The 26,156-nt window shown below is 38.5% G+C and overlaps 1 protein-coding gene across 1 annotated transcript in view; it reads right to left on the minus strand.

Moving 5' to 3' along the window:
* LOC122802014 (vomeronasal type-2 receptor 26-like) overlaps positions 1–26,156 on the minus strand; it is a 32,024-nt gene that overhangs the window by 1,712 nt on the left and 4,156 nt on the right. The gene's annotated exons all lie outside the window — the stretch shown is intronic.

Consider the following 26,156-nt stretch of genomic DNA (forward strand, 5'->3'; position numbering starts at 1 on the left):
TATTTATTCATTTGCTTTTGGAGATCACGTTATTCCTACAAGACATGGCCTGTTTTCTAGGGAATCTGAAGTGAGTTTTCATACTGACTAAAGTTAATTTGACCAAGTACAAATATGACTCTGTCATTGTCCATGTTGGAGTGAATGACTTGAGACGTACCTCCCTGGACTACATGAAAAGAGACATGAAAGATCTTGTGGATCATGTGGCCCAAGCAGGTAATGACCCTAGCCCTGAGTAGCATCCTGCCTTTGCCCAGAATGATACCACAGTACAAGGACAAAATGATTGACTTCAACAATTGGCAAAGCTTCTGGTGTCATTCAGAGGGGATCCAGTATCTGTCTGCTTGGGAAGACATGATCGACAGACCACGATGCTTTGTCAGAGATGGTCTGCACCTGTTGCCCCTGGGATTCAGGTTACTGGCTAAGGCTCTTGCCACCCCTATAGTGCCTTTTTTAGGCAAAGTTCAAAGGACAAAACCACCACCGTAACAGGTACAAGCATACAAAATCTGAAGGTAATCCTACTCACTGCTAGAAGTCTAAATCTCAAAATGGGGTCTATATCAGAATCGCGAATGTTCACAATGTCGAATCTGACACTGTCAACACATAAACAGCGAAATTGCAGAACATTGAAGAGGTAAACAGAAATCTTTGTAAGGGGAGATTTCCATTTACTTCAATGTAGTGTGGTCTCAGAGTTGGAATATTTAAGTAGCGGGGGGTGTTCGATGTTACTGGACTACGACAATATGGTGTCTACAATATTGTATTCAAAGTTCAGTAACTTTGAGCATCTAATATAGACCCCTCAAAATGCACTTTCTCAAGGCACTCCTAAAAATGGGGAACATTGATATCTGTGCAGTAACTGAGACCTGGTTCAAGGCTCCAGAGAGTAGCCCTGCAATACCAGGCTACAACTCTTACTACACTTTTTGGCCACCAAACCAGGACCAAAACACTAAAGGTGGAGGAGTGTCGATATTCACCAAGGATATTCACACCACCAGGCTAGTTGCCCAACACAATGCATCTGAAATTCTCCAGGTGCAACTAACACTAGGTAAGATGGCAATCCAAATTATAGCTTGTTACAGATCCCCCACCATGCCCCAAGATTCTCAGTACACCTTTCTAAACATACTGGAAAATATTAAGATGCATCCAAACACCCTTATACTGAGTGATTTCAACTACCCTGGCAATAACTGGGAAAACTACTCTTGTACCAACACCTTTGCCCACCGGTTCTTGGAATGCATAAATTCCAATGCCCTGGTTCAACAAATCCATAGTCCCACCAGAGGCTCTAATATCCTAGACATGGTCATTACCAACATGGGAAATTGATGCTCCATACCTATGGTCACCTCCTCATTGGTCTGGTCTGACCAAAAGCTAATCACCCTTGACATCCACATCCCTCCCCCATCGCCCAGTAAGGAAACCTCTGTAAAAAATTTCTCCAAAGCCAACTTCATGCTACTCAAGTCAGAAGTGACAAACTTCATGACACCCATGCAGACGGGAACAGAAAGTTCAACTGCTGAATCCTACACTAAGGCACTGTATGAGCACATCCACTTGTGCATGAATCATGTCATCCCAAATAGAACCAAGATGCTCTCCTCCAAAAAATCGAAGCCAATCTGGTGGCCCCCTGCTGTAAACAAACTTTACAGCCAAAGGAAGAAACTGTTGCAGAAAAGAGGAAAATCCCAGGATGCAAAAAAATCCCTTACCAGTCTCAGTAAGAAGCTGAGATCCCTCATAAAATTCTCCAAAGCTAATTACAAAAATAAAATTGCCAAAGATTCCAAAGACAACCACAAGGCATTATATAGCTATGTCAAGAATCTAAATGGCAATGCTCAGATCTGCACTGAGCTGCAACAGAATGGCATTAAATATACTGATCTCAAGGATATAGCCGATATCTTGGCAGATCGAATCAGTGCCAACTTCACCCCCTCTCACCACCTAAAGGGCCCATCTCAATACCAAAAGATTGCCAAATTTTGCTAATAATGGCCACACAGGTAAAAAACGCACTCTCCAAAGCTAAGCATACAGCATCCATGGGGCCAGATGACATCCCGGGCTATGTACTACATGAATTACAAAATGAGCTGGCACCTCACCTAAGTGTCATGTTTAATCATAGCCTCACTTCAGTCTTCGAGCCCACTGAGTGGCGCACACCACTCCACAAGGGGGGGTTCATGTTGGATCCTGGGAACTACCACCCCATCAGTCTGACGAGTCTGATCTGCAAGGCCATGGAACGTATTATCAAGGAACTTATAAACAAAGACATGGGCAACCTTCAAACACTGGACCCCACCCAATTTGAGTTTGTGAAGGGCCAATCTTGTCTCCTGAACCTGATTGACTTATTTGAATCAGTCTCCAGAGCTGTGGATGAGGCCTTCAACACCATCCCCCACTCTGGAATCATAGATAAACTTACTATGCTGGACATTAATCCCTACGACACTCAATGGGTTGCCAACTGGCGTACTGACAAAACCCACACTGTAAAAGTATCCAACTCCAAATCCAGATGCAGTGATAAGTGCAGTACCTCAGGGTTCAGTCCTGGGACCGCTCTTATTTGGCATCTACTTCCCTGAAGTACAGGCCAACACTAAAAGACTCTGGCTAACAAAGTTCACAGATGACTGCAAACTGGGAGCCATTACTGAATCCACAAATGATGTGGATGTTCTACAAAAGGGCCTTACAGAAACAGATGTTTGGTGCCAGAGCCATGGGCTCAAGCTCAATGCCAAGAAATGTATAGTTATCTCCTTTGAGAAAAAACATGTACCCATGAATTACCACATAGGTGGCAGTACACTAAACACTGAAAGTGTGATAAGAGACTTTGGGACACAAGTGGACAGTGGTCTCACCTTCGATAACCACATCGCCACGACAGTCAGAAAATCCTTCTATGTGGCACACCTCATCACTAAGGGCTTTTCATCCAGAAAAAAGGAGGTCATTGTCCCACTGTACTCATCACTCATTAGACCCATTATAGAATACAATGCCCCATTTGGTATGTATCTCTCAAGACATCTGCAACAGCTGGAAAGGCCACAGAAATACCTCACTAAAAGAATCACAGGCCTAAAGCAGATGCCCTATGCTGACCATCTAAAAATACTCCAGCTATACTCTTGTCACATATCGTCTACTCAGAGGCAATCTCTGCTTAACATACAAGGCCATGTCAAACCCAGAGCTGTTGGACATGCTACACTTAAAGAAATTCAAATCTCTCAGAGCCACATGCTCTAGGGATCTAAACCTTGTCATCACAATGAACAAAACATGCTGGAGGGATAAGTTCCTGACCCAGAGACTCCCCAGACTCTGGAATAGACTGCCCATACATGTGAAGCAGAGCACCTCTTTAGCCCTCTTCAAAAGGAACCTTGACGATTGGATGGGAGATAGGAAATTCACCCCAGGGATCACGTCAGTTGCCCTGCTAGACAGGGGTTCAGGGAAGTAAATATTGCGGGAATAAATAGCCAGGGAAGTTTTATGGCTAGGCTTGTACAGGCCCTAGGACCGATAGCCTATGACCAACCTATGAACCTATAAGACAGTAAGGAAATTCCCATGCACTTGGATGGACTGAATTAATTTGGACTCTGACTGTGGAAGAGTGTAGATTGTGGAGAACATAAATCTAATGGGATATCACACAATATAGTCATCATTATGCATTTGAAATGAGGCGGGGGGTTACTCAATGAGCTTTTGCAGGAATTTATTGGTGGTTGGGCTGATTCAAAGCCCAGTAATTTATTCTTTGAGAAAGAGTGTGGACAAAGCTGAAGAGGAGTTAAATGCGTGTGGTATAGTGCTTCTTTCTGCAATGAGATTTATAGGGGCTTCTGATCCCCTTTTCTCGAAGCAATATATCAGTATGCATGCTGTGAAGGGCAGATTACTGCCAGATGATTAAATTTAGATTGTCTCTGTTCTTCTGATAGTGTCAATGGAAGTGAATGCTGGTGTTATGCAGAAGGGGTGGAGGCAATTACTATAACTGTTAAAATTGCTCTTTTAACAAGAAATAATCTTTTGAACTTTCAAAAGCTAGAGGGTAGAATGAAATGTCACAGTGACTTTTTAAAGAAGATGTTGGGGTCTCTGAGGGTTACTGCCTATAAGCTACAAGCTCCTGTATATATAGATATGAAACAAAACCTTTAGGGAAAGAAGATTGTGTGAGACTCTCTCTGTCTCTCTCTCATGTGATATTATGCTTGAAGAATTTAACAAAACGTATATCCCATTCACTGACTTTTTCATTAAGTGTTTTGTTTCTGTTAGGAGACAGAGCATAATTTAGAAGTGATGAATTACCAGTCACTGAAGTGAGGCAAGTATTGTTTTCTTATTGCTCTTTGTGCTGGACATTAAAAAGTCTTTTGACCCCTTAGGGTAATGGACTAAGGGATAGAATGCACTTGACTTGAAAGTGAATGGAGAACAAAGTCAGCATTTGAGTAATGTGATTTATATTAAACATTGTACAAATACAGTTTACTAAACTGCACAGCCTAATATGTGCTATTTTGTGGGGTGATCGTGTTTTGGTAACTGGTCCTGAAAGCGGATGTTCTGTTTGTGATGAGGACTATGTTTTCGGCACTGAACTATGATAAAAATGTACACTAACTGTGGCACAACTGCACACTTTTGGGTTAATTTTACTATGCTCCTAGAAATATTTGGCCTGGTGTTTTTGTTGTGTGTGAGATATAGACACTTAAATTATCTAGGCTGCACATTTCACGTTTTTCATTGGTTAATTTGTTTCTTGAGTGATACTTAAATACATAGTGAATTTCTGGGTCTTTACCTTTTTCTGAAAACATTTCAAGCCGGCATTAACTAAAGCACTGCTGGTGATTCCCTGCTGGGTAAGGAAAGTAAACCTATATATTTTTTGTAAGTAGGTGATAGAGCTGCTTTCTGTTTTACCTGCTCCATTTTGTTTTCTGGTTTAAGAAATCTGCTTGGCCTGGTGTTTTTGTTCTATGTGAGAGATACACACAAATTATCTAAGCCATACATTTCATGTTTTTTCACTCACTAAATTGTTTCTTGATTGATACTTAAATACACAGGGAATTTCTGAGTTTTTGTCTTTTTCTGAAAAGATTCCAAGCCTGCATAATCAAAAACAATTCTCCCGATTCCCTGCTTGTTTTTCTCACCTGCTCTCTCCTTCGTTGATCTGCTTTTTCACCTTGGTAATTTTTAGCTGCCTACTTGTATTGTAAATTGAGCATAATAAGCTCCTCCCTTTCTGCACTCACTACTGTTGAAATTTTGAAATATTTATTTAGGTTCATAGGTTCATAGATTAGTACTAGGCTAACTGCCCTTTTGGGTCATTTGAAGCCTAGCCAGTTACCCCATGTAAGAATCAAACCCTGCACCTTGTGTCTTTAAGGTAAACACCTTAACCATTATGTCATCCTCTATAGTCCCTTGGGTTTATATTGAAAAAGTACATTTTCCTTATATTGTCTGTTATACTGATTTACTTGCTCTGAATTTGTTATCTAGCTAGCTGTTTTGTATTTTTACAGTCTAGCAAACACGTTTTTACATCAAGAGGTCAGTGGACTTTCCATCTAGTGCACTGGGAGGTAGTCTTCTGTTTAGGTTGGGGAAAAACTTGAGATTTCTGCATGTAGTTTTATTGGAGGAAATATTAATCAGCTGATTTTGTTTTAGTGCCTTTGTAAATTCTGTACAATTGAGTGGCTCTTGGCTGATTTTTACAAAGTGAAGCACTTGTATTAAAAAAAATCACACTTTTGTAAGGTGCTTAAAGTACACTGCTGTATTTATATCTTTAAGTTTATCTGTGGTAGCATTTTGTATCTTTTAAGTGTGTTTCTGGTAGAATTTCACTCCATATACTCCTTTGCTGTGCTTTCACATTAGGAGGATGGGGATTATTCATCTAGTGGCAGTAGGTGTTTACTTGGTCCATCTGAGCTGGGAAACAGAAAAAGGGTTCTAAGCATTTTTTGTACTTCCCTTATATACTGAGACAGTGCTTTAGCAGTTTTAAAAAATCTGTACTGTCTGCTGCTGCTTTAAGTAGTTAATTGTTCTGTATTAAATTGTATCTGCTAGTTGTAGGGCTATTGTAGGCAGTTTATGTGGTCTTGCTACACTTGGACTCCAACCAACTATTCTACATTAAGAAGGTGTTTTTCTGTACCTTTTTGGCAGACGTGTGCTAATCTAACCCATCTGAGTTGGGGATTGCTGGTGGAAGGCTTATTGTGTGTTTTCCCTATTGATAGTTAGCTTAAAACTCGTTTGTCTTTGCTCATATTTAAGCGTCACTTTTTACGCAGTGCTGCTCTTATTGCGGCAGTGGTTAACAGTGCTCTGTATAGACACAAAAGCATAGGAGCTCAGCTTTTCCATAAACAGCTGTCAGTGAAACCCTTCCAAGCTTTTCTGCTGCTGTGCACTGAGAAGTGTTGTCCTATTGATTAATCTTAACCTACATAAAATATAGATCCCTCTTGTAGATTAGGTGCAACCAGCACAGTCCTGTCAAATTAAGCCATTCCATTCTCTAATAACACATACAGTAAGAGTCTGCTATCATGGAAGGGTGGTTTCCCACTATCTCTCTGGCCAAGCTGATAGACATGGGCACCATGAGGCAATGTAGCAATTGTCTCATGTATACTGACAGCCACTTACTCCTGAAACAAACAAATACATCATGTCACATAGTTACACTATGAAACTGGAGACAAGACTCTCACATAAGGACAAATCGAATGCCAAACAGGTTGTAAGCACACGAGCACTTCCCACACTAATTAAGTATATGGCACATAAACCCACATATAGGGAGGTACTCACTAGTAACTTACCAAAAGATCAGAGACCTCCGAAACAGAAGCCATTTAAACACATAACAATGCAAAAAAACAACCACAACACATAATAGCACAGACACACAGCAGTGTCTCAACAAATAAGCTCATAAGATGTAACACCACAAAGCTTAATGTATTGGTCATATATGACTCCTTTGTGAGACACTCTGATGTTCCTCTCACCAGGCTGGGTATGGAGCGGGTTATGGTTAGCTGCCTGTCAGGTGTCAGGATCTGTCAAGTCACTCAGGCAATCAAGTCACTCAACCACAAGTAGCAGTATGACTCCATCATAGTCCATGTGAGGATGAATGACTTGAGACATACTTCACTGGACTATATGAAGAGAGGCATGACTGAACTCTCAGATTATGTGTCACAGGTAGGTATAAGCCTAGCCTTAAGCAACATTCTACCTTCTCCAGGGGTGATGCCACAATACAAACAAAAATGATTGACACTAACAATTGGCTTAGCTTCTGGTGTCAGTCCAAGGGGATCCAATATCTGTCAGCTTGGGAAGACATGGTAGACAGGCCACACTGCTTTTCCAGAGATGGTCTGCACCTGTCTCCTCTAGAGTTTTGGATACTGGCAAAGGCATTAGCCACCCTTATTTTGCCTTTTGTAGACAGTTTCAAAATCACCAACCTCTCAACATATCAAAATCCTCTCTAGATAAACTCAAGGTTCTGCTGCTCAATGCTAGGAGTCTAAACAAGAACCTGCACTCTCTGGAATGACTCTTCATATTGGGAGATCCTGATGACTGTGCAATCACCAAGACATGGTTCAATGGTACAGAAAGCACTGTGACTGTACAGGGTTACAATGCCTTCCATACATTCAGACCACAAACTGAGTATGAAAGATTCAAAGGAGGAGATGTATCCAGCTTCATTAAGGATAAGTACAGCTTGAGATTGGTGAAATTGTATGACTCTCTTGAGCTAATCCATGTCCAAATAACTATAGACAAAGCCCCCTACCACATCATAGCTAGCTATAGGTCCCCATCATGAAAGAGGAAAAGCATACTGCATACCTGGACTTACTTTAGTCACTAGCCATACAGCCCAACACCTTACTCATGGGTGATTTTAATTATCCTACCATTGAGTGGGAAACATATATATCCACAAACATGCTGGCTCAGATGTTCTTGGACTTTGTCAATGCAAATGCTCTGAAACAGCTAGTCAGCACACCCAGAAGAGGCGGAAATGCTCTGGATATAGCACTCACTAACATGGGACAGCAATGCCCCCCCCCCCCCCGTGTGATGTCCTCTCTGGTAAGATTGGTTCATAAATCAGTCTCATTCAATGTAATTATAAGACCAGATACCCTATCAAGCTTAAACTCATTTAAGAATTTTTCAAAGACAAATTACCTTCTACTAAGTCATGGTATAAGAAGTTTCAAAGTCCCCTCAAATGCAGATAACAAGGACTCCTATGCGGAGGTGTAAACCAGTGCCCTGTATAATCACTTAAACAGTTGATAGAATTGGCCGTACTTGACTTGATTAAAACTAGGCCTTTCCAAAAAACAGCCTACCCTGCTGGGACCCTATTATATACAAGCTATACAACAACAGAAAGAAACTAATGTCCAAGAACAACAGGGCTCAGCAAAGGAAGAAATCCCTCTCTAGCATAAATATACAAATTAGAGATCTTTTCAAGTTCCCCAAAGCTAATTATGATGCAAAAATAGTCTCCATAGTGAAGGACAATCGCAAAGCATTCTTTAACTATGTCTAAAATCTAAAAGGGAATACCCAGCTATGCGCTGAACTGGTTGTGGATGGCATCACCCATACTCAGTTGGAGGAATAGCCAACCTGCTAGCTCACAGATTTGGAGCAAACCTCACCCCACCCTCTCCATTCATCCCCCAAAGTGTAACTGCCACCATCCCTCAGCCTATTATCTCAAGACAGCATGTCATCTAGGCACTGTCCAAGGCTAAAAAGCATGGCATCAGTGGAACAAAGCAAGATCCCACATTGTCTTTTAAACAACTTAAAACATGATCTAACAGACCCACTTGGATCCCTGTTTAACCACAGTCCACAAATTGGCTATGTTCTGGCAGAATGGAGGACAGCAACAGTAATCCCTCTGCACAAAGGGGGACCGTCAACCAACCCTGGGAATTATAGGTCCATAAGCTTGCACAGCATCATTTGCAAAGCCATAAAAAGAATCTTGACTTCTTTGAGAAGAAAAAGGGGCTCAAATGCAGAGAAAATATAGGGTTCCAAATGTAGAGATGATAAAGGGGGTCATAATGGTAGGATGATAAATCAGCCAGCAAAGGAGAATACTACTGCTGGAAATTAATTCATCCTCAAGTCTTCTGAGTACCTTCATGAAGTGGGCCCAGTTTTTCACAAAATCTCACCAAGACAGCACTGATCAGGGGTGGCTTGTGCTATAGGACTGTGTAACTGCAGCCCTCCCACCTGTAAAATGGGTCCCCCACCGTAGAACATATAAAAATAAAAAAATATCTCCCACTGTAGAACATATAAAAATAAAAAAAATATCTCCTGGACTCTGCGCTTAGTTCCTGACTGCTGTGTTAGGCAGACCAGAACTCCAAGCACGCATGCTCAGGCATTCCTGAGCTCCAGACTGCTCATTTAGGCAGTCCATATAGGGAAGGCAGGAAACTCTGCCCTTCCAACCCAGAGATCTGTGCAGTGATGACTGCACAAACCAGAAGGTCACTAGACTGCATCACCTGCAGGCTGGACCAATAGCAGGAGACTCCATATGGAGGAATGATCAGGCACAGGATTGCAGTGACCACAGCATGCAGGACTGTGTGTGTGTGTATAATGCCCCAGTTGCTTCATGGTGGTGGGTAGAGAATAAGGCTTGAACCCTGTACCTTGGGCCCAAGTGATAAGAGCCTGAATTCCCTACCCACCACCATTTCTAAAACATTTGCAGATTTTTGCCTCATATCTGTTCTGTTCCTCATAAAATCTGTGGTTTCTGTATTTTTGATACTTAAAACAGACAGTAGTGTAGTGGTGCAGTGGTAGCAGTGTTGCCTGACAGCTATGGGTTGTCTGGTTTGATTCTTGGCTGGGGTGCCTTCTTTGTGGAGTCTGCATGTCCTCCCTGTGTTTGTGTGGGTTTGCTCTGGTGTTCTCAGTGGATATTTGCCCCTACATTTGGGACTGTATTCCCCCATTATTGGCTTCATCCAGATTTTTTGTGCCAAGGTTGAGAGCTATGGTGATAACTGAACTCACTGAATACGTTTAGGGGCTGTATTCCCCCATTATTGGCTTTGTTCAAGTGTTTTGTGCTAAGATGTTGACAGTTATGGTGAGAACTGAATTCACTAAATGGTAGCCATTTAAGTTTCAGTCTTCCTTTCTTTCATAAAAATAGATGATTTGGCATAGTGGTATGTTACTCTGGCTGTTTTGCACAAGAACCTGAGTTCAATACTTGGCAGTGAAATGTATGGTGGTAACAGAGCATTTTATTCTAGCAACTTTCCAACATTATACAAGCAATGTTTAAAATGTGTCCCTGGTTTTGGGGCTTTTGCCCCCCCCCAAATAAATTTTGGCTTTGTCCAGATTTCTTGTGCTGCAAAGTTCAGAGATACAGCTGAGTGTCTAGCAGATTTTATAAGGAGCTGAGAGCTGCAGGGGAACAAAAGTTTAGTGCTGCTTATGTCACATCTGCTTACATTGTAAATAGCACAACAGGTAGCGTACTTGCTTTTGATGCAGAAGGCTGTGGATTCTACTCCCACAGTAAGTAGATCCATTGCTGATACTGTACTCTGTTGTAAAGGGGATGGATGCTGCAGTCCTCTTTGGTGAAGATACCTAGTAACTATGAACCTGTTATCAGTTTGCCATCCATTCCCTATTGCGATATTACTAGCATTATAATTTTTTAATGCAACATAAGCAATTTATTCCTCAAGGGCAACAGGCACTTTATTTGTAGATGAAACAATGACATATAAATTTGTTTGCTAGCAGTGACCTCTTCATTAGTTAACAGATTTCTTTAATGTGGAATTATTTAGATGACCTTTACTTCTTCAGATCATGCATATTTACTGATACTGGTGGACTGTTGAAGTGTGAGTAGACTTTTACGATGTAAATATTCTGAATTGGGCAGTTTTGTCATTATTGGTGCATGCATTTTGTTTCATTGTTTACTGGAAAAATGTCCAAAACAATAAATTTAAAATGCCCTCTAACAACTGTACTGTATTGTACAAGGAATATAATTTAATACAGTCAGGAAGGTGTAGCAAACAGCATGTGTATGTTTCGTGTTCAAGGAGCCTATGATTTGAAAACAGCCCAAAATTAGTCTTTATCTGCCACTGGCAAAATGTATTTTCTTTGAATGTGGGTTTCAATGCTGTTTCAATGAATGTGAGTTTCAAGGGCAGAGGAGTTTTAATACTAAGTCTATTTTCATTGTGAGACTACATTGCTTTGTTTAGCAGATATCTATTAGGCTTTATGCTGTAAAATTTAAAATAAAACTTTCAAATGAAATCTATATCATCGCAGAAATAAAGCAGTATGCACATTACAGTGTTTATGGCAAATGGGGCGAGATAACCAAGGAATGGAACATTGGAATGGCTGCAGGGGGGACGCTCCATTCGACCATGATTTTGTGAGGGGGGAAGGGCAGCAAACTCAGACAGCCTTGGTTGAACTATACCTCTCAACTGTCCAGAATTTTGCAGAATTAATAGATTTTTGCTTCTTATTTTTGGTTTGTTCCTCATAAAATTTGTGGTTTTCTGCCAAATCATTTAGGAATGAAGTCACTAAATAATGACAGACATTGAGTTTCAGACGTCATAACCTTCAGAAAAATGCATGCTAAAGCAAGACCTGTTATTCTATCAACTGTCTTAAGTTTATACAAGAGCAATTTATAGTACTGTTTGCATGTTTCCCTAATATATTTGGCCTTGTCCAGATTTACTGCATTAAGAGGTTGAGAGGTACATGCAAATCGTTTTATAGAATTAGGAATATCCAAACCTCTCAACTGTCCCCAATTTTGGCTCAAAATGTTGCTCTCCCCCTAATAATCCCTCTGCAAAATGTCAATTTTGGAAGAAAACGTGGAGGGTTTACAATTATAAATAACTGTAATGATCAGAGTTATAGATTACTTTTATTTCAGAAATGCATGTAGATGTTCTTATTTTGTCAGCTGCTCAAGTTAACAGTACTAATTTTAAAAAGGTGTCCCTTCTTTGACAGGTTCCCAGCTGTACTGTGTGGCAATTTTATATTTTTGCATAACACTTTTGGTCTATTTTTCATAAAATTCTGGTTTTCTGGCAAATTAGTAGCAAATCATTAAAGACTGAAGTTAGAAAATAATGGCAGACATTTGAGTTTCCGATTTCATACCCTTCAAAAATTCATACTAATGCAAGACCTACTACTATTCTATTATCTTTCTAAGTGTATAAAAGCAATATTTAAACATTGTCTTTATTTTTGGGCCTGTGTCCCACTTCTATGTATGGCTTTGTCCAGATTTCTTGCTCTGAGATTGAGAGTTATGAGTGTCAGAGCCATCACCATCAGCCAGAGATATTTCAAATTGTGACATACTTGTTGCACCCCACTCCCCATTGTAGTGGCTCTGGATGTGCCCAAGCAAGGCAAGGAGCAGTTATGCAGTGGAAGTGTGCAGAGTATTTCCCCATCCAAGGTAGACCACAAGTACAACAGTGGCTTTTCATCTGTCCTTGATTTTGCAGAATGTTCTGGTTTTCTGTCATATTTTTATACTGTTGATTTATACTTATTATTCAGAACATGCATGCTGTTGCAGTGCCCTGTTGCTCTGTATTAAAGTAGAAATGCTTTATTGACCATCAGGTAAGCTTCTCGGAGATTGTAAGATGCAAGTAAGCTTTAATAAGCATATTGTTAAAGAATTACCAACATTGAAAGCCTTTTCATTGTTGCCATGCAGAGATTATTTACATAACTAGATAACGTATAAGCCTTGGGTACTGAAATGCATATGACAGTATTTGTAATAAAGGACAGGATTACAGTATGTTCAGAAGCTCATTACATTTGTTGGAGACTTGCAGTTATCTTTGCAGGCTTTTCCCTGTAAACTAAACAGAATGCCAATCTATCATGTGTGGTCCATAACTTGTGCAGTAATCATTTAAGCAATTTATCTTGAGCTTGTTTCTTGTTTCTGTTCATTTTTTGCTTTGATCATGTGTTCCCCATGAAACAAGTAGATAGTTGTTGTCAGGCAGCAGGTCTTTCTTGGATAAGAAACATTTTTACAAGTGGGGGTATCACAGAGATTGCTACTTTCAGCATATTACTTGGTAATTTTATAAAGCTGAATATAAATTATAATTAGAACTGCAGTGCAAGGAGAAGTGGTTTGAGCTGAGTGCTGCTTGTTTTATTTTATACTTGATTTTGACTGGCATTCCAGTAATGTATTTAAAAAGCAATTTAATTTTTTCATGCCTCACAACCTTTGTGTTTTTATCTAGATATTAAGTAAGTTGTCATGTAGCCAATGCATTGAAATATTTTTTCTTCTACACTCATACCTCTCAAGTGTACCTCATTACGAGGAACGTACCTCATTTGGGGTCTTAAAAAGTTCATGTTCCTCAAAATTCCTCAAAGTTCCACATTGAAAAAGTCTGTCACACATTCAGTGTTAGGAATTTGTTTAAGTGAAATCCATGGTAAATTGAAATTAATCATATTAATTCATTAAAGGATCTTCTTTATAAGTAAACCCAGCATATTTTAACCATCCTATGACCTTCCTAGTTGAAGTTGTTAGTAAGCCATTAGTATGTGTTCCACAATTTGCCCATTTGTTCCACATTATGAAGGTGAGTGTTTCTCATTTTGGTGATGGAAGGTTGAGAGCTATGTCTACACTTCATTTTGTCTTGATTGGACACTCGTAATGATGGTTTGGCACCCAGGGCAGCCTATTTAATTAAAGTTCCAGTTGTTGTGATTTTGAGCATAGCCCCACCCCTTTCTAGTTGGCCACACCCTTCCCATTGGCCCCGCCCATTCCACTATCTTCTGCAGACCCCCTTTAATTTGAAGTCACCAGCTGCCACTGGCACTGATATATAGACTGTATTTATATAGCATATTATTATGGGTAGAAGAAGGTTATAAAATAAAAAAGATAGCTAGGTGCACAAGACCAGGATAAAAAAGTGCTGGAAAAATGAATGTAGAATCATTAAGATATGGAAATATTTCCACAACTGGGCTAGACCAGGCTCAGGGAGAAGATGGCCACCCTGTTGTAGAAGGAAGTAGCAGTCTGCAAAAATCACAAAAACTGATAGGCCAAAAAAGATCCATAAAGATGATATAGCAGACTATTGAGGATAATAAAGAAATTATATGTTGTTGCTATTATGCAAGAAGCACAAAATTTCCAGAGTGAAGCTATACAAAAAAGAAATTAGAGGAAAAAATATTTGCACAAGAAAAACTTTCAAAAGCTTCAAATAAAAATTGTCTTCATTAACACAACAGATTTATGAAAAACATTATACAGACGAAGAAACATTGGGCCATCTGGAGAAAGAAGCGACTGAGGAATTGCAGAAATGTAAAGAACAAAATTTAGAGTTTTTTGAAAGACATAAAAAGAAATATAGACATGGGAAAGAAAGAGAGATCTCATATGGTTCAATATTTATGCAAAGAAGAAAGCCAAATTTACCAATACAAAAAAGCAGCCCCAAAGATATTCAAAGAGAAAGGCATCCAGATAAGGAAAAGTTCACAATACAAAAAATAAGATCACAAAAAGGGAATGTAGAACAGAAGCTTAGTAAAGTAGAAGTTAAGAAATAGACAAAGAAGTTATGGTGTACCTGTGAAGTGAAGGATTTAGTGGATAAAGTTTAACACAGGTTAAATCACAACATGATGGAACAATGAGTCCCCAAAGTAAAGAGAAACAGGAGGAGCAGGAGACATCGGAAGAACAAATGTGGACATTGGAAAGAAAACGTGATTTAATATGGTGCAATATTTATGCAAAGGAGAAAGAAAATAATCAATACAAAAAGAGCAGCAAATTAAACTAAAAGAACAGCTAAAGAGCTAAATTAATAACAGAAAGTCAATAAACCCCAAAAACGTTAGAAGTTTGACAAAACACAGTAATTAGGACTGTTCATAGAAATTCGTGTGATATAACAGAAGTAAATAGTATATATTACTGTGGGGCTAAATTAATAACAGCTAAACTCTTACACAAAAACACGGGGCAGTAAGGGAAATGTAAGGGAAAAATCAAATGCCATCATGGAAGTATCAAACAGAGAAAACTATGAAGAAGTTAAGACAAGAAGTGTCAGTGTTAGAAGAGTATAGAAGAGGGAACAGATCAACAAAAATACTCAGAAAGATAGACGCAATAAAAGCAATGCACAAGGTTAGAACAGATCAAGATATACCATGCGCTATTGCAAATAATAAACTAAAAATATCAGCACAGGCATAAAAACGTAGAAGATATACGGATAAATATAAAGGAAAAGTACAAAATAAACAATTTATTGATGACCCAAAAACTTTTTATAGAGAACTGGGAAACAAGACAAAAGGAATTGAAACACCACCAATAAAAGAAGAATTGGATACATTTTGGAGAAATATGTATGAAGATCCTGTGCGACATAACAAAGATGCTGAATGGATAGAAGAAGTAAAAGAAAGAATAAGAAGTTTAAAGGTACAGGATATGAAATGGGATGAAGTAACAGCCAGAGAGATTGAAGCAAAGTTAAGAAAAAGTCCTAACTGGTAAACCCCAGGCCCAGATGCAGTATGTAACTTCTGCTTAAAAGTATTAACATCTTTACATGAAGATTTAACCATGAGTAAGAACTATTTATATGAGCACCCTGAGAAGACACCAGCCTGGTTAACAACAGGAAATATAATACTCCTACTTAACAATGAACCTGGAAGCTATCCTAAAAACTATAGACCAATAACTTGCCTTCCAATGACATATAAACGTAGGTTTATAGGTTCATAGATTATTGCTAGGCTAACTGCCCTTATGGGCCATTTTAAGCCTAACCAATTACCTCATGTGAAAATTAAACACTGCACCTTGTGTCTGTAAGGTAAATACCTTAACCATTATGCCAACCTCCCACATAAAGGGACATGCTCAACGTGGGGCTCAAACCCATGACCCAATAGTTAAGAGTGTCATGCTCTACCAACTGAGCTAGCCATGCACTTGTGACAGAGTTTATAGTCATTTAGAAGAAAACTCAATCACGGAAATAGGACAACTGTGTAGCAAAAGAAAGTCATATAGAACAAAGGATTTTTCATTAAATAAAGTCATAATAGAGAACTGTAAAAAGGGGAAGAATCCAAGTATGGCATGGATAGACTATAAAAAAGCATTTGATGGTATTCTACGTTCATGGATAAAAAAGTTCTTAAAAATGTCTGCAGGTTTAATTTTATATTTACAAACTGGGTTTCTGCATAGCCTAAAGTGGGGATATCTTTATGTATTTGTTGGAGACTAAAGTTGTGCCTGTAAAGTAGGGCAATGCCCCCGCCTCTTTTAGCTTTTCAATCACATCTAAGGATGTTGTAGCCAGGAGGGGCTATGGTGGTATTTTTGATGTGGGGCTTGAACCAGGTCTCGGTTAGGAGTACAATGTCAGGGTTATAGAAGGATATAAATGCATGTAGCTCTTCAATTTTATTCATGATGCTGCAGATGTTTCTACTGAGTATTAAGAGGTCAGATGTTTTTTGCTTGCAAGGGATATTAGGTCCATGTAGGTTTGTAGCAGTGAGCATAGTAGTGGAGGGGCCTAGGTTAGGATGGATGTCGCCACTGAGTGCAAGTTGGTTAGTAGCAGTGGTCGGTGTGTGTACGTAACTGGTGATCATATTATGTATGAGTAAACTGGGTAGTTTTTTATAATTAGTTTCTTTGTGGGTGAGCTTGTGAGCTCAAAGGGGGTATGGTTGAAAATGGTAGGTGAAATGTATATGCAATTATGGTGGTGAGTGTTTGAAAAGGTTAGTGTGGGGGAGTTTAGGTGATTGCGGTTAGTGATAGTGGAATGGTAGGAAGTTAGATGGTAGCCTAGGGAGAGGAGAACTGCTAAGAAAATAGAAAGTGCAAGCATGGTGACAGTTGAAGGGGGTGGTGGTAGTATATGTGGAGTTAAGTTATCTGGTTTGGGAGTTAGTAGAGGGAGAAAGGATAGCGTGATGTGGCACTAGAAGGTGCAAGCATGGTGACAGTTGAATGAGGTTGTGGTAGTATATGTGGAGTTAAGTTATCTGGTTTGGGAGTTATTAGAGGGAGAAAGGATAGCGTGATGTGGGACTAGAAGGTGCAAGCATGGTGACAGTTGAAGGGGGTGGTGGTAGTATATGTGGAGTTAAGTTATCTGGTTTGGGAGTTAGTAGAGGGAGAAAGGATAGCGTGATGTGGCACTAGAAGGTGCAAGCATGGTGACAGTTGAAGGGGGTGGTGGTAGTATATGTGGAGTTAAGTTATCTGGTTTGGGAGTTAGTAGAGGGAGAAGGGATAGTGTGATGTGGGACTAGAAGGTGCAAGCATGGTGACAGTTGAAGGGGGTGGTGGTAGTATATGTGGAGTTAAGTTATCTGGTTTGGGAGTTAGTAGAGGGAGAAGGGATAGTGTGATGTGGCAGAGCACCTCAGAACAAATTAATGAGCAGGTGGTGAAAGGAAAGAGGGGGGAGTGGTTGGAGGATGATGCAATAGGTTGGTGGGAGGTGTTAGGGAAGTCAGGTGATTGTGGTTATGAATAAATTTGGGTATAGATGACCCAGGTGGGATAAGAGGGCAGGGTGGGGAGAGATGTCAGCCCGAGCGATAATGAGGGTGAACAGAGCAGGCTGAATCAACTCCACAAGGTAAGGAACTCAGCAAAGAACTGAAACAGTGAGCTAGAGTAGGTAAGGTACTGGCAAGTGCGATTACATTTAACGGTGACTGGCAACACCACTGCGGCTTTTATGGGCAGTAGCTAACAGTAAATCATGAGGAAAGTCAGGGTTAACTATTAATTAAGGGATGCTGTTAATTTTAAGTCAGTTGCAAAGAAAAAGGGGGGGTGTCTATGGCAGGCCTTAGCGTCCGTGCACACTACTCACTCAGAACAACAAGTGAGATACTTTAATGAAAAAAAAAAACACCTACAGGTTATAATAACTAGTGCAGCTCTGTAGTGGAAAATGGTGGGGCAGGTACTAGATTGCCGCAGGTTCAGATTGCACAGTACAGTCCCAAGGAGAGGCAAAGCAGCAGAGTTATATTTTCAGTAAAAAATGCAGCATGTATATTTAGACACTGTAAAAGAGAGCAGAAATAGACATTAGGGCAAGGTGAGTAGAATCTCTTCAAATGGGTAATGGGTAGTATTAAGGAGAGCATAAAATACTGGGTAACAAATACACGGACTTAGGCTAGTCATGTAATAGCCAAAATGAAAACAGTATTTAGCCCCCTTTTATCAATGGTATATTAAGGAATACTTAAACACACCAATGTAGTCTCAGTTACAGAGTAGTTCACCAGGAATGCCTAGCAGTAGTTAGATAATGCATTAGACAGTCATTATATTTCTTATTATCTAATTCAATAGTATTTCAGCATCATATAACTATGTTGTAGATGTAAACAATTCATATCTTCCATACAAGCATTAGTTAGAGATGGTAGCTTATTGGTCTACTTTTGAACTCATTTTAGGTCAAAATGCTTCACAAAAACATTACAGCATCTTTACAGTAGCAGAAATATCAGGCAAAAGGTTAATACAACACTAGTAGTCCTCTACAGGGTCACTGCATAAACAGTACCCAAATAGCTTCTGTTACAAATCAAAAACTAGATGATATTACAGTTATTTTCATTAAATTAGGTTCAACAAGTGAATTTCAGTACTTACACAGAGAATCAGGAGGTGCACGGGACGCCAGGACAGAGCAGTTACCAGGATTCACAAAATTGCTCCCAAGCAAATGGGATAAGTGTTTTTAAAAGCTCTGATCAGGTGATGGGTGGGGGTGGGACAGAGAAGCACTGGTGGTAAGAGTTTAAACTGCACACCGATCCCTCTCCACAAGGTAAGAAACTCAGCAAAGAACTGAAACAATGAACTAGAGTAGGTAAGGTATTGGTTAAAGTGTGATTATATTTAACTGTGACTGGCAACATCACTGCAAATGTTTTGGGCAGTAGCTAACAGTAAATCAGGAGGAAAGTCAAGGTTGACTGTTAATTAAGGGATGCTGTTAATTTTAATCAGTTGCGAAGAAAAAGGGGGGTGGGTCTATAGCAGGCCTTAGCATCCATGCACACTAGTCACTCAAAACAACAAGTGAGATACTTTAATGAAAAAAAAACACCTACATGTTTTAATAACCAGTGCAGATCTGTAGTGGAAGATGGTGGGGCAAGTAGTAGACCGCCTCAGCTTCAGATCGCAGAGTACACTCCCAAGGGAGAGGCAAAGCAGCAGAGTTATATTTTCAGTAAAAAATGCAGCAGGTATATTTAAACGAGAGAGAAGCAGGAGATGCATGGAATGCAGGGACAGAGCAGTTACCAGGATTCGTATCGTATAAGAATGTCATTTGGTTCTGATGAATATGCAAAACTGACCTTTAAAGTAGAAAAGCTACAACACTAAGAAAATATCAGCCCGGGGGGGGGGGGTGGAGTGTATAAATATTTGGGAACTGATGAAAGATGAGTAATAAAGAAGATTAAAATTAATACTAAAACAGGGCTGACATCTAGGAACAAAAGCCACGCTATAAACCAATTTACTCTTCATGTTCTAACTTACAGTTTTGGAGTGCCTGACTGCCCCCAAAAGGTGTTTAATCAGTTGGACAGGAAAACAAGAAGGATGCTTCATGCTTATCAAATGATCTATAAAAATCAGTGTATACCAAGATTATATATTCCTCGTTCTGAAGGAGGTATGGGCCTCCTTGAAATTGGTTACATGTACAGATCTGCAATGGTAGGACTACATACACCTCTGCTGACCTCACAAGACACTAACATAGTGAAAGTTTTAAAATATGATGAGAATTAAGTCTAGGATGACTTCCCTGATTAGTTTAGCAGAAGCATAAGGTGTGAATGGAAATCAAAACAAAAGTAGAAAAAAATCAGGCAACAAGTGAATTTGCCAAAAGACAAAAAAAAAAGAATATAAGGTGATGGATCGGGTGCACTTCATATTCTCAAAATACTGAAATCTCAAATTTCAGTATCACAAGACTAAAATATCGAATGCCCAGTTGCGTGAAAGTCCACATAGCTGAATCCAGAAATGTCGAATCGGCGGTTGTGGTGGTTTGCTGTGTTAATGGATAGCTGAAGATTCAAGTAAGTGTTTACATGTTAAGGGTTTTTGGTAGGGATTTTAGTGTATGTTAGTGTGTTAGGAAGATGTAGGTGTGAGTTACGGTATGTAGTTAAGAGTGTGAGTGTGTAAGTGTTGATAATGGTGGTGTGTGTGCATATGTGATGTGTGTTTGTGCGAGGGGAATGCAGAGTGTATAGTGGTGGGTTTAGTGTCTTTGTCTTTTTAGTGCGACCTCAGAGTTAGTATATATATATATATATATATATATATATATATATATATATATATATATATATATATATATATATAAAGTAGTGGGGGTGTGGGGAGGTGCAGTGGGGGTTGCTCCCCTGCTTATATGTAGGGTAGGTTTGTGTATTTGTGTTGTATTTGTGTGTTTTGTTTGTTGTAGTTTGGGGAGGAAGGTGTATGTGTGTTTGTGTGGTGGAGGGTGTATTTAAAAGTCACATTTAGAATTTTGCGCTTTTGGGGTTTTGGTATTTTGAATTTTTGGCTTTATAGTTTCGAGATACTGAAATTCGAGACTTCAGTATTTTGAGATTATAAAGTGAATCCGATGGATCATATAAGAAGGCAAGAAATGTGGAAAATGCATAAACATAGTTGCAAGTACAGAAAATTCTTGAAACAACCTCATGTTAATCAGGTCAAATGCTGGAATGGTTAAGGAGAGGTGAATTTAACCAAAAGATGGAAGGTTAATATTGGTGGCCAAAGATAATTGACTATGTATATGTTGGTTTACAAAGTCCATTGAATATGTGGGAGGAAAAAATAAATGTAGGTTTTGTAAAACAGACTTAGAAACAGTTGCGCATCTTGCTGCTAGTTGCGATATACTAATGGCAGAAGGACTGTATACTGAAATTAGTTAATTCTACTTTACATTCTGGGCTAGCAGTTCTTGCTTTATATTGGACCTTACCAAAACTTTTTGTAATTTATCTCATCAAGGAAACATCAACAATTTAAAGCTGCAATTTATTTCATATATTGTGAAGTGTATAACCTTTTGGCTTCAAGATATAACTCAGGAAAAACAATATTCAATAAAACATTTGATTGGGCTAATGTGAGGAAGGTTACTCCAGGGATTGTTCTTTGGACAGACTAAGTTTAATATGGTGTCTTTGTTAATGCTAAGTAGTAACTATTAGATATTGGAATATGATGATTATACTAAAGCAAGAATATAGTTACATCTTCCCAAGGTAAAGGACTTTCAAGTATCTGTTTTGACTAGGTAAAGGAAATAGGTTTATATGTCAGTGTTGAAAATATCAAGAAATTGTAAGTGAGAATTATAAGCCTGAGCTTCTACACCTACTAAATAATGAGACAGTTGAACATAGTTATACTATGAAGGACCAAGACACTGTGATTATTTGCAAATTGCCTTTTAAAATAATGCAAACTATGTTCAAATAGGGTCTTGAAGCAAGTTGTGATAATATTTGAGAGCTCCTTTAACTCATTCCATCCAAGCGATCCCTCCAGGTACATCTGCAGTTAACTCCTAATGACACCTGCAGGTGTCAAATATTGTTTGTTCATATTTGCATCAATAATTCCAAAACCATGCTACGCACAAGTTTTAAAAATATATATCTTAAAGCTTACACAATGGAAAACTCAACTGCATTAATATTTGACCTCTGTCTAGCACAGGTAAATAGATATTAACTGTTGTTTTTTATCATATTAATTTATATAGCTATAATTTTCAACTTTTTCAACGTATCTCAGCAACCAATTAACAAAGACGGAACTCCTTAGCCTCATATGAAAGATTTCAGTGGAAATATTGTAAGTTGTTTACAAAATATTACAAATATAATAGTTACTGTGCTTACTGTGGTTTGTAAAATTCGGTTTAAAACCTAGAACCTAAAGATTACTACCACTATAAAAATAGTTTGAGCTGAAGAGTTCGCCATTCATACTTCTTTCATAACCCCTATAGTTCCAGAGATAGGAACATTTGTTTGAAATGTGAGGACATCATTTGATTCTGTCAAAAGGCTTATGCTCTGCCCATTGGAGATTACAGTACAAACTTCCTGAGCTCCTTTGGAGTGAATGAGTTAATAATATGTCATCCCCATATAAAGCTATTGTTTGCTCACTTTTATAGAATGTTCAATTTTCTGTATTTATAGCTTTTCTGATGTCATCGTCCTGGAATCAGCGGCTGTTTTAAAATAATTAGATTACACTTCTAGGATGAAGATGCTGGATGTCTACAGAAATAACTACTGACTTATGTGTGAGAAATTATTAACTGGAAATTAGGCATTTCATGACAAACTTTTAAGAATATTGCTAGGTTTGGAAATTTGTATGACTCAGTTGGCATTAAAATATGCCAGTATAAATTTTCATCCCCTTGATCTAAAAGCAAACAATAAATAAAACATCACTCACAGCAGACATAGGCTCTGGTACATGGTACCCTGGGAGATAGCGGCGTCTCTTAATTTTGAAATTTATAAAAGAAAACTTGATAATTGTATAGGCTTCTTTGATGGCCTTTAGCCTGAATGCAGGACAGTTATACCTATGTACTGATTTTCTTATATGCTTTAAGTATTAAAGTGGAAGTCTTGTTGTCTGAACATCCAGAGGACACTTTAGTATTATATACCCCAATACAAGTTAATTTCTGGTTCAAGTAGTCCATGATGTATGCAATACACCTCACTAATGCAGTAATTCAAAGGTTCTACATTTCTTCCTGTTTGTATCTTTACAGTCTGGGTTTCAACATCCCTATATTATTACTGAAAATTCCATGGCTTGCACAAGTCAAATATTTATATGAAAAGATACATCTCTGCACTTAAAGATCTTATTCAAATCTTTCATTGTCATTCTGCCAAGAGTGATTCATTGTTGATTTCTTGACTGATTGTCATTTCATTATTTATTTCTGATCCAAGAAGTCTTCTTTAGCAGGAACAAATATACAAGTGTTAGCTGTTGTTAGGAACTTTGTCTTCTTCATGTTGATAAGAAGATGTTTCAGATCATGCATACTTTAAGCCAGTAATGTGATATTATCAACAGAGTGGAGGTCGTTGTTAAGACATCTCCCAATTTTCAAACCTTGATTTTGTTCATATAGTCCTACCTCTCTGATGAATCATTCTGAGAATAAATTAAACAGATATGAGGAACATTTGCAAGCTTGTTGTACATTTTTACTAATGATAAGAAATTCTGTTTGTCCTTTCTCTGCTCAGGCTCATGCTGTTGACTGATCTAAGGATTGTGCATAGGAATTATTTGGTGTTCTGGTATACCAATGGTTCTCAATGTTTCCCATAGTTTTTTTTTATGATTTATGCAGTTCAAGGCCTTGATGTAATCAATGAAACACACTTACATGACCTTTTGCTATTTTTTTTTGTCTTTTCAAACATCCATCTGTCATCTCATGATATTTGTTGTTCCTTGCTGTTTTCCAAATCCTGTTTCTACTACTGGTAAATTCACAATCCATCCAAGCATGGCTGTAATCCTCATGTGATTACTGCTAATGACCATAATGTCCCAGACACTGACTGGGTGATCAGTGTATACCCTAACTATGAAGATAAACCAATGTTGGAAATTAATACCAACTTATCCAATGAACAACATGCTTTCTGTGTCATCAGAGAGACTTGTTTCCTTGATCTGTGTTTTTTATAATTCTAAAACTTAATAAGGTCCTTGTTTCAGCTGATCTAAAAACACAGACTATTTATGTATTAAAACAATGATGTTCTATAATAAAAAGCATTATCCGGGTTAGACATGACTTGAAAAAGTTCTACAGGTTTGTCCATTGCAGCAAAACAGGAGTAATTGAGGAGAGACCGCACTGCAACCAAAAGAATATTTAAATATTATTGACTCTGCTTTTTGATAATATAGACTCTGCCAATGATACCTACATACCTGCTACTGCTACCACGAGCAAACTGTGGAATATTCCGCCTTGTTGAAATAAAGCCCTCAGTAATATTCATTAAAAGGAAATCATTGGCAAATGTAAGAGAGATTTCCATTAGATAAGAAAAGGGAAAGCTAGGAACATTAATGATATTCCTGTCCAAAGCTGTTCATCTTAGGAAGGCAACTTCTGAGAAAAATATAAACTACTATATAGACATAAAAAGTCTTTTTTTTTTTTAAATGCTACGGATATAAGCAATGTCACAGGTTTCATTACCCAATTTAGCACATTAACATGGTGGTTAATGAGTCCTACAAATAGCTAACATCATAAGCATGGCTCTTACATCTTCTATAACTACGTCTGGAACACCTTCTATGAATTCTATTAGCTTAGATATTGCAACCTATCCAGTTACTCAATCAGTGGATCATGACAAGGCAATTAATATTTAAAATCCAGCACTTTAGCTAGTCCTGATGGTATCCTCAGAATGTTCATTCAAATTAAGTACATATTTTTTACCAACTCCTTCCATATAGTTTCAACAGATTTTACTAAAATTTTATTTATTTATTTTTATTTTACATTTGTTTACTGGGAAAGTCTGACTGGACACAGGTCCATTTTCAACGGATGCCCAGGGAGAAAAGCTCCACATTACAATACATTACTTGAGAGTAAAGAGAAGTAGAACATACATACATACATACATATGACATATATACACATCAGGACAACATGCTGGTGATTAACAAACATACATATAGCATATATACACATGAGGACAACATGCTGGTGATTCACAAACATACATATAGCATATATACACATGAGGACAACATGTTGGTGATTCACAAACATACATGTAGCATATATACACATCAGGACAACATGCTGGTGATTAACAAACATACATATAGCATATATACACATGAGGACAACATGCTGGTGATTCACAAACATACATATAGCATATATACACATGAGAACAACATGCTGGTGATTCACAAACATACATATAGCATATATACACACAACAGGATATCATGCTAGTGATTAACAAACATACATATAGCATATATACACACAACAGGACAACATGCTGGTGATTAACATTTCTTACAGTAAACAATCAGAGGTACATTTTTTTTTCTTTTGCAGTTATAAGTTTTGTAAGGTAAATGTATACGGGTTTGGAAGCTTTCAGGGAAGAAACTGTTTATACATAGCTGTACCCTGGCAAATTCTCTTGGTATGGATTAGCCTGGTGAGTGGCATGAGCATAGCCAGTTACTTAGATAGTGGGTTTTCAGGAGTTTTTGAATTGATTAAAGGAGGTGGTTGAAGTTATTTGGCTTGGTAGTGTGTTCCAGGTTTTGGCAATGGTGTTGGCGAAGAGGGACTTACCAGCTTCGTTTTTATGTTTGATGACAGTTATGAGGTTCTGGTTACTAGATCTTAAGGCTCTAGAGGGAATGTGCAGCTGAATTAGGTGCTGAAGTACTGGAGTTATCTCGGGAAGGTAGTAGAGTTTGCACGCTATATAGAGTTGATTGAGTAGAAGTATATGAGGAAACTCAAGCCAGTTGAGTTGCTTAAGGGATAGACAGTGGTGGGACCTATATGAGGCTTCAATAGCAAACTTGGCAATCTTGTTGTAGCAAGATTCCATTTTATTTCCATCAGTTTGGTGGAGATTGGTCAAGATGGGAGAGACATAGAGGAGGGTGCATAGAAGATGAGTCTTTGCGATGGTTACTTTGGTGCGTTATGTCATAA

This window comes from Protopterus annectens, chromosome 5.part0 (assembly GCF_019279795.1).
Source record: "Protopterus annectens isolate FY-2018-M chromosome 5.part0, PAN1.0, whole genome shotgun sequence".
NCBI classification, from domain to species: domain Eukaryota; kingdom Metazoa; phylum Chordata; order Ceratodontiformes; family Protopteridae; genus Protopterus; species Protopterus annectens.